Source organism: Miniopterus schreibersii, assembly GCF_964146895.1.
Source record: "Miniopterus schreibersii genome assembly, chromosome: 17".
NCBI classification, from domain to species: domain Eukaryota; kingdom Metazoa; phylum Chordata; class Mammalia; order Chiroptera; family Miniopteridae; genus Miniopterus; species Miniopterus schreibersii.
In genome coordinates, this window is record NC_138117.1 from 15,951,729 (window position 1) to 15,967,601 (window position 15,873).

General features: G+C 42.5%; 1 protein-coding gene across 1 annotated transcript in view; it reads right to left on the minus strand.

Moving 5' to 3' along the window:
• Positions 1-15,873, minus strand: part of SNTB1 (syntrophin beta 1) — a 162,135-nt gene that overhangs the window by 31,106 nt on the left and 115,156 nt on the right. The gene's annotated exons all lie outside the window — the stretch shown is intronic.

Genomic DNA, 15,873 nt, shown 5'->3' on the forward strand with positions numbered 1-15,873 from the left:
TAGAGTGTTTTTCCATGTTCCCCATAATAAGTAGTCTTAAGAAAATTAAATCAAAGAAAGAATAATTACCTCTGAGACACAAAGTGATAGATAGGAAGCCAACTCACATAGCCACTAAGACGGGAGTGCCAGATAGGCAGCAACTTTCCTTTGGGTTTGCTGAGGGTATCATTGGGATTTTATTTTTTCTGTTTATTAGTCGGGTCTGTTCTTACCTAGAAGACGTCTACCTCAAGGTTAATTCCAGTATCTGTGGAGCTTTCCATGAGTCTCTCCAAACAAAGTGAAACACTTGAGTTCCCATTTGATTTCACTCATCTATCCCCTTAGCACATGTCATGGTGCCTGCAGTTAGCTGCTCACATTTAACTCCAGTGAGCACTTGAGAAAAGTGAGCATGTTTATTTTATGTTCCCACCGTACATAGTGGTTCGAATCAAAACAATAATAATAGCAGCAATTGTTACTAGTAATGAGATCAGCTTATGTCAGATGTTGCTGTGGTCTGAATGTTCACGTCCCCTCATGAATGGGATTAATGCTTTTTATAAAAGAGACCCCACAAAGATCCGTGGCTCTTTCTCCCATGTGAGGGTACAAGGAGAAGTTCCCTCCTGGAAGACGGCCCTCACCTGACTACCCTGGCACCCTAACCTTGGACTTCCAGCTTCTAGAACTGTGAGAAATACATTTCTATTGTTTATAAGCCACCCAGTGTGTCTGCTATAGCAGCCCGAGTGGACTAAGACAGATGTTGTGATCAGCACTCTGCATACATTGTCAGTTAATCTTTATAAAACCTTTGCAAAGTAGTCTCTATACCCCTTTCATAGATAAGAAAATGAGCTGAGAAATTAAATTAGAGTAGCTTGCTCAGGTCACACTGCTAGTAATTCATAAAACCAGACTACCTCCATAGTCATGCTCTTCTTTACCACAGTGTGCAGTGGTGGTGATTAAACTTGAGTGCGCATCAGAATCTCCTGGGAGCCTGCTGAAAATGTCCAGGCCCTGCCACTGGCGTGATTCTGATTCAGTAGATTTGAGGTAAGGCCCCAATATATGCATTTTTAACTAGTACCACCCACCTCCAGGCAATTCTGATGGAGTTCCATACAACACTCTTGTGAAACCCTACAATACTGCTGCTTGCTGACCACATGCCCATTCATTGATGGTGAATCACTGGATATAACATTTATTAACATTTATACGAAATGAATGAATGTATAATAGCCCACGACATTCTTTGTGCCTGTCTCTATAAGGGTAAAGATGGAGAGTTACAATGGTGAGATTGATTAAGGAACCACTATGTTAAACAAATTCAAATGGGCTTCTTTATACCCGGATATCTTAGAGCCTTTTCAAAGTCATTTGATCATGGGTTCCATTCCTTCTTTTTCTCTTATATATAACCCTTTTTAAACTGCAGTAACAGAGTCTGGAAAGCAGTGTCTTGCCAAATAAATTAATAATAGCAGCTTCCATTTATATGGGGCTCTATAGTTTGCCAAGTGCTTTCACATGCATCATTATTATCACCTCCAGGGGTGGATGCAGGAGCTCAGAGACTCTCGAGTTCACAGAAGAAAGAGCTCAGGAGAGCAGAGTGAGGGTCAGAACGGAGTCCTTTGGGCTTGGCGTCCACTGTTTATCCACACTTTCCAAGGGTACTCTTCTTTCCCAGATAAGCTTAATGCTTGGAGAAAGCAGTGCAACGTAGTGCAAAGCCATTTATCCTTTCTTGGTCTCAGTTTGCTCATCTCTAAAATGAGGCATTTGCAACCAATGTAGGAGAGGTACCTCACTGGATGTGAAATAGCTATCTTTAGCAACACACGTGAGTTCACAGTCATTTTTTGTAATTCCTTAACCAGTTCAACCAATCTGCCTTGAACTAGGAGCCAGTCACAGGGCTAGGCAGTCTGGGTGCCATGAAATGTTAGGTACAGTTCCTTCTCTGGCACACTGTGTCACTGGGAATGTGCTGGTAGAACTTTTGTGTACAACTATCTTTTGAAAAACTGCTCCCAAGGCCAGAGCAGCGTGCCCTTTTGTACCATGGCTCTGGGTGCTGTCTCCTGAAAACAACAACAACAGCAAAACAAAGGCGGGACAGCACTACCTTGAAAGTCGCCAGGGTCATCGTGGTCAGTGTCACATGGCCCTATCTTAAGGCCTTAAGTCTACAGTTACTCAAGAGCAGAGCCGGAGCTCAGCTTCTCTTTGGTAATGAAAGCTATTACCTGACTCTTTAAACATTTTGACTTTCCTCCCTATTTCACAGTTCATAAAGCACCTCTCTGATGTGGAGGGATTTTTTATTTAAGAGCAGATATAAGACAGCATGTTTTTTCCACCTCTCGATTGCTCATGGCCTCCCCTAAGCTATGGCGTGGTAATTCTCCAGCACAGCTTTTCTAATTGCTCCGTTCTGCTAAGCTGCCAGTGCACGGGGGGTCTCAGGGCCCTGCTCTAACTCCATCGCACTGTGTGTCTGGCACTAGCACTGCCAGAGCCCGGGTTAATATGTACACCATGCGACTCATTAGCTGCACATTAGTATGAGAGCCAAGAGTCAACATGATGGATCCAACAATATGCTGGAGCTTGGGGCAGAGTCTCAGCTGAGTCTCATCAGATGCAGAGGTCAGCAGCCCGGAGTCAGCTCTACGGCACTTGCGGAGCACATCACGCTCCAAGGGGCCCCTGGGGAAGATGACAAATATGGGGCCTCATTAAAAATTGAGGGGAGGAGAAATCCCATGGCAGGACCCCCAGGGCTTCGTGGTTATCGACTTGCCTTTCTACTCACGTAAGGAATGTATTGGGTTTATCACCAAAATGAGAGAGAGCTGAATATTCAGGTGACATTATCATATTTCCAGGAACCAAACAGGACCGTGCAGCAGGGAGCCAAGCAAAAGCATAAGCGTGTCTGTTAAATTCCAATGCTCTTTTTACCCTCTAATACTGTGAGTGGATTTAAATCTAATGAAGGTAAAAAGATCATAGTATATATTTCTCTCTCCTCCCTCACTCCCTCCTTCCTTCCTTTCTTCTTCCTACCAGTTTCTTCCATAACTGGATGTAGGAATAAATAGCCCTTAAAAAGGAACAGTTCATCCCAGGGCAGAGGCTCTCGAGCCCTCCCCTGCAGTGCGTTATTTGGCACACAAGCACTGCTCACATACCTCTTATCTCTTTTTCTTGGAGGACAACAAACCCTAGTGGGAGCGGGAAAAGTGTATTAGGAAAGAAAGGCTTCCTCAGATCTCCAGGTCTGTCCTGTTTCAACGTAATTATTTAATAGGACATTATGGGTAGGACTATCTTGCTATGACTAACCGTTTCTCTTTTACTTACGGGTGGAACAGTGAGGTAAGAGGCTACCAGCTGTCAGTGATTTTAGAGATGATTACCTGACCCATCACAGGCGCCTAAAATTTGCTTGATTTTTGTAGGCCAGGTTTGAAAAAGAAAAAAAATCACCCCCAAACCCTCCATGTTTAAAATTACAGAGCATGCAGTGTTCACGTTTTCATAAAACCACTTAAAAAATAAAAGGTCAAACTAATCATTCCAACAATGAGGATTGGCTTTCTTGTCAGCAGAATTCAAAGAATAGCTTTTATTCTTAATGATGGGAACTTTTTGGGCAAAATCCCAATGAGCACTTTGCACCATGACAACCCTGAGGCAGGCATGACACCTCTAATGGTGCCTGTGTTCTCCCTGAAGGGGAATGTGGCTCTTGCAGAACAGGTGGGCCCCACCTCTAAATTGGGCACACAACCTTGTGCCCAGGCACGTGCTCCCTCATCAAGAGAACAGAACCCACCTGTGCTCTGATAGTTCGCTGGTGCAGAATCAGTGTTCTCAGGAGTGTTCAAGGACATAATGAATATGAAAGCACTCTATAAAGCACTAAGCAAGTATTTAATTGTTGGTATGGTCTGAATGGTTATCCCCCCTCAACTCATATGTTGAAAATCTAATGCCCAAAGTGATGATATTAGGAGGCAGAGCCTTTGGGAGGTGATTAGAAGTGAGGGCAGGACCCACATGAAGGTAATCAGTGCCCTTAGGAAGGAGATCCCGTACAGGCCCCTCTCCGCCTCCGCGGCCTGAGGACACAGCGAGAGGGCCACGGTCTGGAAGACAGCCCTCGCCCGAACATGCTGGCACGCCGATCTTGGACTCCAGCCTCCAGAACGGTGAGAAATACATTTCTGTTTTTAATACAAATCTATGGTATTTTGTTATAGCAGCCCAAACTGATCAAGACAATTGTTTATTATAACTTGTGTAGTTCTTCAAGTTGGGATATCAAGGAAGAACATTTTTGTAGGAGAGACATTAGATTGTTCACTTCTAAATCTATTTTGGTGCAGTACATAAAGTCCTAGACTATATTTCATAAAAAGCATTATGCTTCAGTTCTCTAACTAAAAGAAGATAGTCCTGAGCTCACAGAGTGATAAATACTGGGTGAAGGTAGAATTAATATGTAAAACTCACTAGAACTAATAGTAAAGCGAAATTGAGCGCCTTGCTCAGTGTTAAGCACTCAAAAATGTTGTTGACTTATTTTCCATTAAGAATTTAGGGTATTAAAACAAAATTTAGGGCATTTAGCTTTTGCCGTTTGGATGTGGTGCCCCTAGTGGTCAGGCTTAGTTGGCACAACAGCATGCCCAACACTCCAAGGCTCAAAGCTCACCTCCAGTCCAGGTACCTACGTCTGAGAGGCTGGAACTACTGTCTACAGGGGTGGAGGGTGCTGAGCTGAGCGAATCAGGGTGAAAGTGAAAAATAGAATACATTTGGACCAAGGGGGATGCCCATGGGACTCTAAAGTTAATTTCCATACATTGCTTAGAAGTGGTCTTGGAAGGCAATTCCAAAGAATTCTAAAAATGCAATACAGCAGCATCTGAGTGAAGGTACAGTTGCCTAAAGGGGTTGCTAAGAAAGGTAGTATCGCCTGAATATATATATTCTGTGCTCCAGCCACCCAAGATGAATGGCTTTTCTTAAATGAGGCCACACATTTGGTGCCTTTAAGCCTTTCTTTGCACATGGAATTCCTGATACTGGAAAAGTCTTTCTCTACCTGATCTTTAAGACTCAGCTTAATACCTTTCCTTCCTTTTCCTCATTGGCCAAATTAGCTGATTCCTTCCTATGAGCCTTTACAGGATTTAATACAGAAATTATAGCATGGATGGATTTCTATTTGAAATTCTTAGTTTCCCTGTCTGTCTTCCTTGTTTGTGAGTTCCTTGAGGACATCTTGGTATTTCCAGGCCACTGCCTTGCCCATTTTAAATAATTCTCTAAAATCACTTCCCTAGTCCCTTACATTCGCATTGCTCATTTCCTTTCTAGCACTTGGGTGTTGCATGGTTTAAAAACTCTTGCAGCGTATCAGTTGAAAATCGCTGACTGACACTGTTGACTGCAGGTCATCTTAGTGTGTGGTGTGTGCCTGTGTTGGGAGATCTGGGTATACAAAAGTAAATGTTCATCTGAAGTTCCTGGGAAATGCAGACATGCCTACCCGCTCCATCTTCACTTATGGAGTGCCCGGACACAGTTTTTCCCAGTGCCTCTGACAAGAATCTAAATTGGGTGATTTAGATTCCTCCGTCTTTCATACCCATTAGTGGAGGTGCAATTGAGCAGAAAGCAGTCCTACCAGTAGACAACTAACTAGGGAAAGGAGATACAGTAAAGAGTCTACGAAACCCATCTAAGAAGAATCAGACAAATCATAGTTTATATAAGATTTAGTCTGTCTGTATGCAGAACTGAGAATGAGAGAACAAGCAGTGAGGAGTGGGGAGGGAGAGGTGAGACAGGAAGGTGAAATATACAGCCACACGTTGTGGAGCCACAATTAAGTTGTTTGGGAAATAAGGGCATTGATAAGTATTGCCAGTGCTATTTTAGAAGTCTGTCAGGACAGGGGGAAAATGTCAATACTACTGAGAGCAACAGGGGCCTTAGCCAATGGATCATTATGACCAGAAAACGACTCTGATCCCAACTTCTTCCTCCCTCCTGATGCTCCCCAAGGTTTCTCTCTTTAATTCTCTCTTCTCATTTTCCTACAGACCTCTTCCACCCTTCGACTCTCCCTCCCCACAAAGTACCCTCAATCTCTATCCCTACTGTTGATCTCACCAAAGTTCTAGACCAGGACCAACACATTTCCCAGTGGTGTAGCAGCAGTGAAAGGCTCACATATGCATCACTCTGAATAGTTCTTACAGTGCTTTGCATGCACTGTCACGTGCACCTAGGTACAGTGAATTATGCCCTGGACTGAAAATCACAGGCACATGAGTGTTAGTCTCATACCTAATATAAACTAGCTGCATGATTATGGTCAAGAAACATAAAATTGCCCATTTATACTCTATTATTTTTTCTGTATATTTTAGCTCTAAAGCTCTTATAAGAATCTATGGAAAGCTCCTGGAATAAGTAAGGCATGTATCTGAGTTGTGTTACTGGGGCAACAGAGCAACTAGCAACCTGAGCATAGAGACCATGTTTTCTGACTTCTAATCTACTGTTCTTTTCATTAAGAAGAATGATAAATTTTAAAAAAATAAAGAACAGCCCCTCAAAGGCCATCAGACCTGCATCTCACTCAGAATTGAGATGCTTGACATTTTCAAGTAAGGAAATCCCTAAGTTACACCAAGTTCATGGTCTGAGAGTTCCTATGTGAAAAGATGATTGCTTAGACCATAGAAATAAGGGTCAGGTGCCTGGACCTGACCACTCTGAACACAATGTAAAACTGTAATCTGCTCCCAGAAAATGTGTTGCAGTGTCTACTGGCAACAAGTAATACATGTTCTGGCCAATACCACTGGCCCACTGAGCCATTCATTTGACAAACTTAGATTGCCCACTACTATTTCCCAGACTCTGCCTAGGCACTGGAGTTATAGAGCTAAATAAGAAATCGTCTCTTTTTTCTGAAAGGTTACAACCTGTATGGCAAAAACAGCTCAAGGAATATTTTGGGGCCTCTCCCTGACTCATTATGAAAGGGAAGTGAGAGGGGTAATTCTGAGAGTCCTGCTCGATCTCTAAGGCTCTATGAAGACCCTCATTTTCATCTTGACACAGACCATATATAAATATGGATGTTCTTAAATCAGATTCTAGAACTCTAGATACACTTACATTTCTATCCCTAATTCTCTAACAAATCAATATAAAGAACTTCAGATTTACTCACTTGATGAACCAGGGAACTGATTCAGCTTCAGCTTACAAGACCTGAAAATGCCAACTTGAAGGAGTTTCAAGGTGGAAAATGAAATGTTTCAATTTGCATGGCATTTGTAATATGACAGCCTAATCCTGTTAGAATAAAAAGCCCAAGCCAAAAATGTAAGACTGCAGAGAGAATTTTAAAGCCTTCAAAAATACTTTGGTGTAAGTACCAAATGTACCACATGGTGTAAGTACCGGGGTGAGGTACTAAAATTTGAATACAGTTGTAAATAAAAGTAAACTTCTAGGTAGTGGCTGTCACCATCAGCATGTCACAGAACTATCTTTGTCTCTCTGCCACTTAAAGGTCCCATGTACATCTGCTGGAATTCCCCCCCCCCCCCCATGTGAACACACCAGTGATTTTAGTAGATATTGTTGGTCCTTTGCCAAAATTCCCTGTACTAGGTGGGTGCGTCCAACCCTCACCTCATGTGGCTATTGACTGCTCACAGATTAACCCTTCACCTTCTCTAAAGAATTGCCCTTGGCTGACGGGAGTGGTGCACAGCTAATGCCTGGTTTATGGGGGTACCAAATCCTGACGCCCTTGGCTTGAGGTTGGAGAGCTCTGTGCTGCCATTCCCAGCCTGAGCTCCCTGAGGGATTGGAGTGAGGCTAGATTTTAGCTGATATCACCTCTGTGCTCAGCATCCTCCCTGTCTATGCTGCTTCTCTCACTTACAGGTTTCTACTAAGAGTAGTTGAATTAATTAAACCACGAGGCCATGGCAGCCTGTAAATGCCTCAAGGTTACAAAATCAAAACCAAGGGCAACCCACCACAAACAACCGACTAGGCTTTAAGCTATAGCCAATCAATAATTTCCTAACTTTGCTTCTGCACTTTCTGTATTTGAGCTCCTTTCGGTGCCAGCTTCCTGTTTGGTGCTGCCCAATTGGAATCAGTTTTTGCCCAAACTCTTAAGATTTTCAATATGCCTCAGTTTATCTGTTAACAGATTCCTCCCTCAGTAATCACTCCCTGAGAAGCCCCATCTCAGACCGGCCTCTAAAGAATTCTAAGACGTTAATCAGTAGATTATCTATTTAACAAAGGAAGGACAATCTATAATGACCAATAAGATAAAACAAAATTTAGCATAGTCTGCTAGCCATATAACCAGGCACAGAGAGCTGTTTATCTCAAGTCCTATAGTCTTCTCCAAAGAGATCGAATCAGGCCCATATGTATTTGTGGCAATCTGCCTCCGAGAACAAAATGTTCATGCCCCCATCCCTCCTCCATGGGCTGCTCCGACGTTTCCACCTTTGTGAGAACAACTCACATAACTACATTGCACTGTGAAGTTGTGTAGAAAAATGGGCATAGTTTTGTGTTTTCATTATGGCTGTCTCTGCCACCTACCCACCCATCCATCACAATTTAAATCCCTATTTTTATTGGAGAGACTGGAAGATGGGAAATCTGAATTATATTCACATTGGCACATTTACTTTAAACACTTGTAGTAAAAGACTAGCAGTAAGATAAGGGAACTGTTGCCAGGTTTTCCTGGGTCTTGCCCCATCTCAGAGGGATGCACTCAGGAACCAGATGCCTGCCTTTTAAAGCCACACAACAGGCCTATTAGCACTGAGTTGCTATGCTGAGAAACAGGCTGTTAATACAAAGAGTCTTGATTTAGGGATGATTCAAGTCAGGGCAGCCTGCACAGTGGTTCTATTTCCATTTATCAGATGGGAGTTCCCTCAGATCAGAGGCTATTTTCTTCCTGGAAGAAGTGGTGGGGAATTCCTACTTAGGTGACTTCTAGGCAGACGATGGAGCTGATATATTTAGAGGCTCCAGAAATATCATTCCATTAATTACACTGCCAAGGTCTTGATTACCAGCAGCCTGTTTTACTCAGACCAGGGTTATTTTACATGTACACTTAGGATTGTTCTGATACAGGTGGGCAATGTAGCTAGAGAATGGAATTACTGGGTTGGTTATATTTACCTGGAAATTTTTTTGATAAATAAATTGCTATTGCTGGGTCTGAAATTAATGGTCTAATGAATTATCTGAGAATCTAGATACATGGATATAGATATGTTGATAGATATATATGTTGATAGAGATGGGCGAATAGAGATAAATATAGATATGCATAGATGGATGGATGGATAGATAGATATAGGAAGAGATGGATACATAGATATATCCATGGGAGAGGGAGAAGAAGAGGGAGAGAGAGACTAGAGAGATGAGAGAGAGAAAGGTAGGGGGAAGCAGTCTTGCCTTTGCACAGTAGTGCTGGACCATAAAAATGATGGTGCAAGCTGAAACCATACTAAGTAATCTTAACAATCAGTTGGAGAAATTAATATTGTTCTATGGCCTTTGAAAATGTTTATTAAAACATTAAAAATTATTTTACTGTTATCAATGCATAGGAACATGAAAAAGTAACACTAATGCTTATTTAGTACTATAATCTATAATTTAAAACACTAAAAAGATTGAGAATTAAAGTGCCTTATTTCCTTGTCAAAAACTTCTCAAATGTAGTCTGAATAGCACTTGTCACCTCATCTTCATAATAACTTACGATGCAGAGCGAACATCTTTTCTAGGCCTGGGCAAGCTCTCCTCCTTTCTAAGTCTGCATCAGCAAGCGACAGCTTCTGCCCTGTACTTTCAATGATGTGAAATATCTCCAAGAGGTCGTCCCATGTGACATTTTCCATGGGCACTGCTCCTGGGGCATCTCCATGCTTCTCTCTTTATCTATGTTTAGAAGTTTCCCTTCACTACGCTCTTCGGGCCGTATATCAGGAGGCTCTTGAAAGAGTATCAGTGTCTACATCCCCACAGTCAGCTGTTCTATAATTCCAGGTACACTGGATTTGAGCTTCACTTTGAGTTCTATCACTTTCCACTTTGTTGCATTTTATCTTCTTTGGACAGTCCCCATCCCTATTATCCATTCTTGTACAATGCCATAGAGGTTGATCCAGTGGAGACAGGAGGAAATGCAACCACTCACTCTGCTATCTGCCTGCAAACTGACTGACAGATGCACAGTGACCAACCGTGGACAGGCTTGGAAAGAAGTGACATGACTGGTCACTGGTCAGAATGCACATCTGCTGTTTACATAGTGATTTGTAGATTGAGGGGCTCACAGCAAAGTTTTTACTTCATGAAATTTAGTCACAGTTAATATATTATAGTAAATGTAATTTGAACCACGTTGTTGAGAGACTGGTGTTATCTAATTTAGCCACGGGAATGTGTAAAACAAAATTAAGCCCCAACTGTATGTGAGGGGTGTGTGTGTATTTTATAATCTAGTCTTGCCCTAACCAATGTTTTCAAAGATGACTGCAGTCTTTGTAGGACCCGTTCTTTGGCCTTCACAGTACAAAACAAATGTGGAGGATTATTGTGTGGAATATAAAAGGATCTAGCCAGAGAGGTTCAATTGACTGACACAGTCAATAATAGACAGGAAGAGCAGAGGAGAGGATCTCTTCTTGATTTATGTCATGGGATGAAGAAAAGCAGTTGAAGATTGTAATGGATGTGGCTAGAAGAGGAAATATTTTAGTAAAAGATTTTAGACAATTTTAGTCCTGGTATGTGAATTCCACCCACGGTGGACTAAATGTTTGTGTCCCCTCCAAAATTCGTATGTTGAAGCCCCAATGTGATGGTATTTGGAAGTGGGACCTTTGGGAGGTAATTAGGCCATAAAGGTAGAGCTCCCCTAATGGGGTTAGTGTCCCTATAGGAAGTGGAAGAGAGCTGGCCATGGAAGGACACAGCGAGAAGAGGCTCTTTGTAAATCAGGAAGAGGGCTTCCCCCAGAACTTGACCATGCTGGCACCTTGATCTCAGACATCCAGCCTCCAGACCTGTGAGAAATAAATTTCCGTTGAAGCCACCCAAGCAATGGTGTTATAGCAGCCCAAACTGATGAAGACACCCCTTATTTCCATAAAGGGAAATAAAGGATTTTGAATGTTTTTGATGTCTCTTATCTCTGAAAGTGATACTGCTCTGATGCTGGATTCTGGGATGCCTCACTCCTATGGACACACATTCCCTGGGATCCTCAGCTTAGTGAACATTCTGGGCTTGGGAGTTCGTAAGAAGGGCTCAACCTCTGGCTCTGGCCCTTAGTAGAGGAGTGATGTTAGAAAAGTTACTCAATTTCTCCAAGCTTACTTCATAGGATAGAGATGATTTAAAGCACATGGCCTGAAACAGACTAGGCACATCATAAATACTAATTACCAGCTGCCTTTCCTCCAGTTAACACCCTGGGAGGCACAGTGATATAAGTGCTCTTGTTTGAAAGAATCTGAAGTGGATGTGAGGGTAGCTGAGAACTGAACTTGCACCTCAGAGCTTCCAACTAGATCTTATTGTTTGTTATGTTGTGTTTTTTTGTGTTTCGACTCTGACAAGAAATAGTTTGCAAATTGAGATAAACTGAGATAACCAGGGTTAAGCAAAGGCAACGCCAGATGAACTGAGCAAAACACAGTTCAGCAATTCTGCCATGTCTGTTTATTATTATTTTTCTAGGTAGCAAGAGAGTAAGGACTTTGCTTCTCTTTCTCTTTTCTGTAACCAGGCACCTTCATGGTAACTGTAAAAAGATTAATTTAAGAACAATGATTGAAAAATTGTGTTTCAGGCATGATGCATTTAGTAATTCAGGTAGGGATTCACACTTACAGGCCCTTTTGGGACAGATTGGGGGTTTTAATTTCTGCAAGGAATTAACATTTTTGAGTCTAAGATGCTTGTGGGAACAACTTCACATTGCACGTCTGGCCCATCTACAGGTGAGGGCACTCATAGGAGAAAGCAGTACAGGACCTGTCACTATGTGTAACCAACAGAACCAGGAGGTCAAGGGAACAGGCATATGGCCCCAGTTCAAAGGCCACCGGCCCAGCACTGACCTTGATATTGTGGGGAGTGCACAGAACGGCTACTAGAGTTCAGGGAAAGAATAAAACATTGCAGTGAATTCTTTTAGAAGTTAAATAAAAGGAATAATGGTATCAGAGCACTGTCTCACTCTCTATTTCTGTATTTTTATTTAGAGTATAACTTTAGATAAAACACCCCCATTCTCTGGGCCTGAGATTCCTCATTTTTAGAGAGAAGAGGTTGGGTTAGATCACTGTCTTAGTTCAGGTTGTAACAGATTACCATAGATTGGGTGGCTTAAACAACATTTATTTCTCACAGCTTTGGAGGCTAGAAGTCTAATATCATGGGTTCTAGTGAGGGCCCCCTTCCTGGCTTGTAGAAAGCTACCATCTTCTGTATCCTTACATATTGGAGAGAGAGAGAGAGAGAGAGAGAGAGAGCGAGCGAGCTCTGGTCTCTTCATCCCCTAGAAGGGCACCAATCCCATTATGGGCGCTCTACTCTCATGACCTCATCTAAACCTAATTACCTCTCAAAGACTCTACCTCTAAATACTACCAGATTAAGGATTAGGGCTTCAACATATGGATCTTGGGGGACATGAACATCCAGTCCATAGCAATCAGCCCCAAGTTTCCTTCTCTCTAATTTTGCATATGAAGGCTCCCTACTGGCCACCAAGTCAAAATCAAGCCATCTGTCCAGCTTCCAAAATCTTCCATAACTGGACGTCACCCAAGATACCAGATCTGCTTGTCACCTTCCTCCAGAAGGAACCATCGTCCCCCTTCAGACAAGTCTCGGGCCTGTGTTCCCCACAAACCGTACTAATCCATTACTTTCCTGTTTGCCTCCTCATGATCACTTGCCTCTCTTGGGGTGCACTGAACTCTCTCTCTGTTGACTCAAGAACTAGCCATTTTTCGGGAGCCACTCTTCCAGCCCCGAGGCCGTTTCATAGAGAGGAAGAATGTTAAAATCAAGTTGTCCTCCTGTGTAGTACAGAGGAGGTTTTAGGATTTGTACTGAACAGGGTTTCAAAGGAGAGGTGGTTGTTTCATATTGTTTTAGTTCATGTAAATGCCAGTTCTAAAATCTTGACATTAAATATAATATGTACAGATCTTGTTCCAGAGCTACTGTTATTAATCTACAAAATCAAAGATTAACAGTATAGGAAAAGACAAAGGATATCAATTTAAGTAAATTGCAGTTGAATATATATAGGATTATACCTCTTATCTTTCCAAATACCAAGCAAATTTGCTGATATTTGTGATAATATAAGAAAGCCACAGTATTAAGGATTTGCCATTCATTGTAACATTTTGCTAAAAACCGTTTGTATGTCTCCACACTAGGATTCATCATTAAATGTTTATTCAAAAAAGATTCTGGTTTGAATTGGTTCCCATAGACGAGATCTGTGGTAACTGTTTGAGAAGTTTTAAAGATGAAGGCAAGAAGAGAGTCTTGCTTCTGATAACTGTCCATGATAAGTTATTATTTCTCTTATGGATACAATGCACAATACAATTTAAAGAAACATCTAGTAATGATTATCTGAAATTATATCAAAAGTATTATTCTAAAAACAGGAAGAACTTCTTATGCATTTTTTTTTAAGAAAGCATAGAGGGGAGGGGAGGAAGGGGTGGGATAAAGAGAGAGAGAGAGCGAGAGAGAGGCATTGATGTGAGAGAGACATCAACTGGCTGCCTCCAGCATGTGCCCCAACTGGGGCTGGGGATTGAACCTGCAACCTAGGTATGTGCCCTTGACTGGGAATTGAACCCACAGCCCTTCAGTGCTGGGCCAATGCTCTAAACCACTTAGCAATACCAGCCGGGGATTTTCTGCATCTTTATTACTGCTCCATGGAAATGCCTAATAATATGTCTGCTGATAATCTGGTATAAGCAAAGGCATAAGTAGACAATTTATAAGTGAGAAAATGGAACCTATGGGAAAATTTTTAATATCATTAATATTGACCCAATACAATTTTCAAACTTCCCAATGGTAAGGACTTTAAATGTAGTTTATATTAAAAGAGATGAAAGAGAAGGACCTTTGAGAGTTGAAACCATCTCAGTTACTTAGAAGGTGGAGAAATGTGTGTTCTGGACAGCCTTTCTTTGCCCCCGGATCCAGGCTCTACCCCTTTCCATCCTGCTCTGTGGCCTGGGATCTGACCTTAACAGAGTGCGTCCGTGGGGCCCCCTTGCCTCTGGCTGCTAGTCAGCTTCAGCCAATGGGAGACCCCAGCAAAAGATCAGTGGGCAGGGGCTGGCAGGGGTAGTCCTTCTCTCCCAAAGACCGCAGCTCTTAGTGGGTGGTCCTTTCCTACAGCTACAAGTCTTGCTGGTTTCAGGCAACTGCTCCTTTTCCTGGCCATTTCAGGTTAAGGCATGGTAGTGGCCTCTTGCGACTGTTAGCTCTGGGGCACTTCTCCATCTCTTACTGGTTCCCCTTACCTTGGCCACACCTTATAAGGTATTCCTGCAATAAGTCCTTCCCAAGCATCCCTTTTGAGTTTGTCGTCCAACTTCTGCCAGAGCCTGCAACATATGGTACATCTCCAAGTCCACTCAGGACCCTAACCAACTGAGAACATTTTTCTTCCCAATCAACTCCTCGCCTTTTCCTTCTATAGTGAATGTTGCTTTTGCTTCCCCAGGATCCCTTCAGTTCTTTCCTTGCACAGCAGCCTAATTTAATTTTCCATCAGAGAATCACCTCTCCTCATCTCTCCATGCACATGGCTTGGATGAGGCTGATCTCAGCCCCAACTCAGGTCTGATCATATGATCTAAGGTAGTCCTTTTAGGCTTAATATTAGGATTTCTGTTGGAACTTTGGGGGCAGAGAGGCCTCTATTTACCTGAGGTAGACAACTGTAAGGAAAAACACAAGCCTAGAACAGCCCGGCCAAGGAAGAGGGCATGCTGAGTATAAACCAACAAAGCAGAAAAGGCTGCAAAAAGATGGAGAGGTAGGCCTATCGTTATTTGAATCCCTGGATCCAGCCATGCCTGAAGTTTGCCCATCAACACTGTAATTATAAGAAGTGTTACATCCCCTTTTTTGCTCAAGCTGAGTCGAGCTTTCTGTCATTTGCTAATAAAAGATCCCTAATAGGCCTTCTCCTAATGAAAACACATATATTTGGATAGAGTATAAAGTGGAGAGTGTTATAGGCTGTGGCTTCTAAAATGACATCATCCAGATTGGCAGTGTTGTCTTCGTCAAGAACCCTGACATATAAGGTCACGAGAGGATACCCGCAGTTTCTGTTTATTATGATTTCGGAGCTACCACCACCTGCGCTGTCCCTTTAGTCCTCTGAAATCTGTGAGAGATGGGACAATACCAAACCAAACAGCTCTCTCAGTGTTGAGCTTTGTGGCTGAGCCCCACGCATGAGTTGGTACAAACAAAGAACAATGGTGGAAGACAGCCGAACGCTGTGTACATGTATTATTTTCAAGTGCCATTTGACTGGGCCTTCTCAGATGACAGGGTTCACTGGCAGGAAAGCTGTTATTGTGACAATCATTATTCCCATTTACCGCCTATTAGAATGGGAGTCACTGGGAGGTCAGGCTGTCCCAAAAGCCCAGTTGTTCCTGAGCACTCAAGGTCAAGTTCAAGGGACAGCAATCAGGTGTA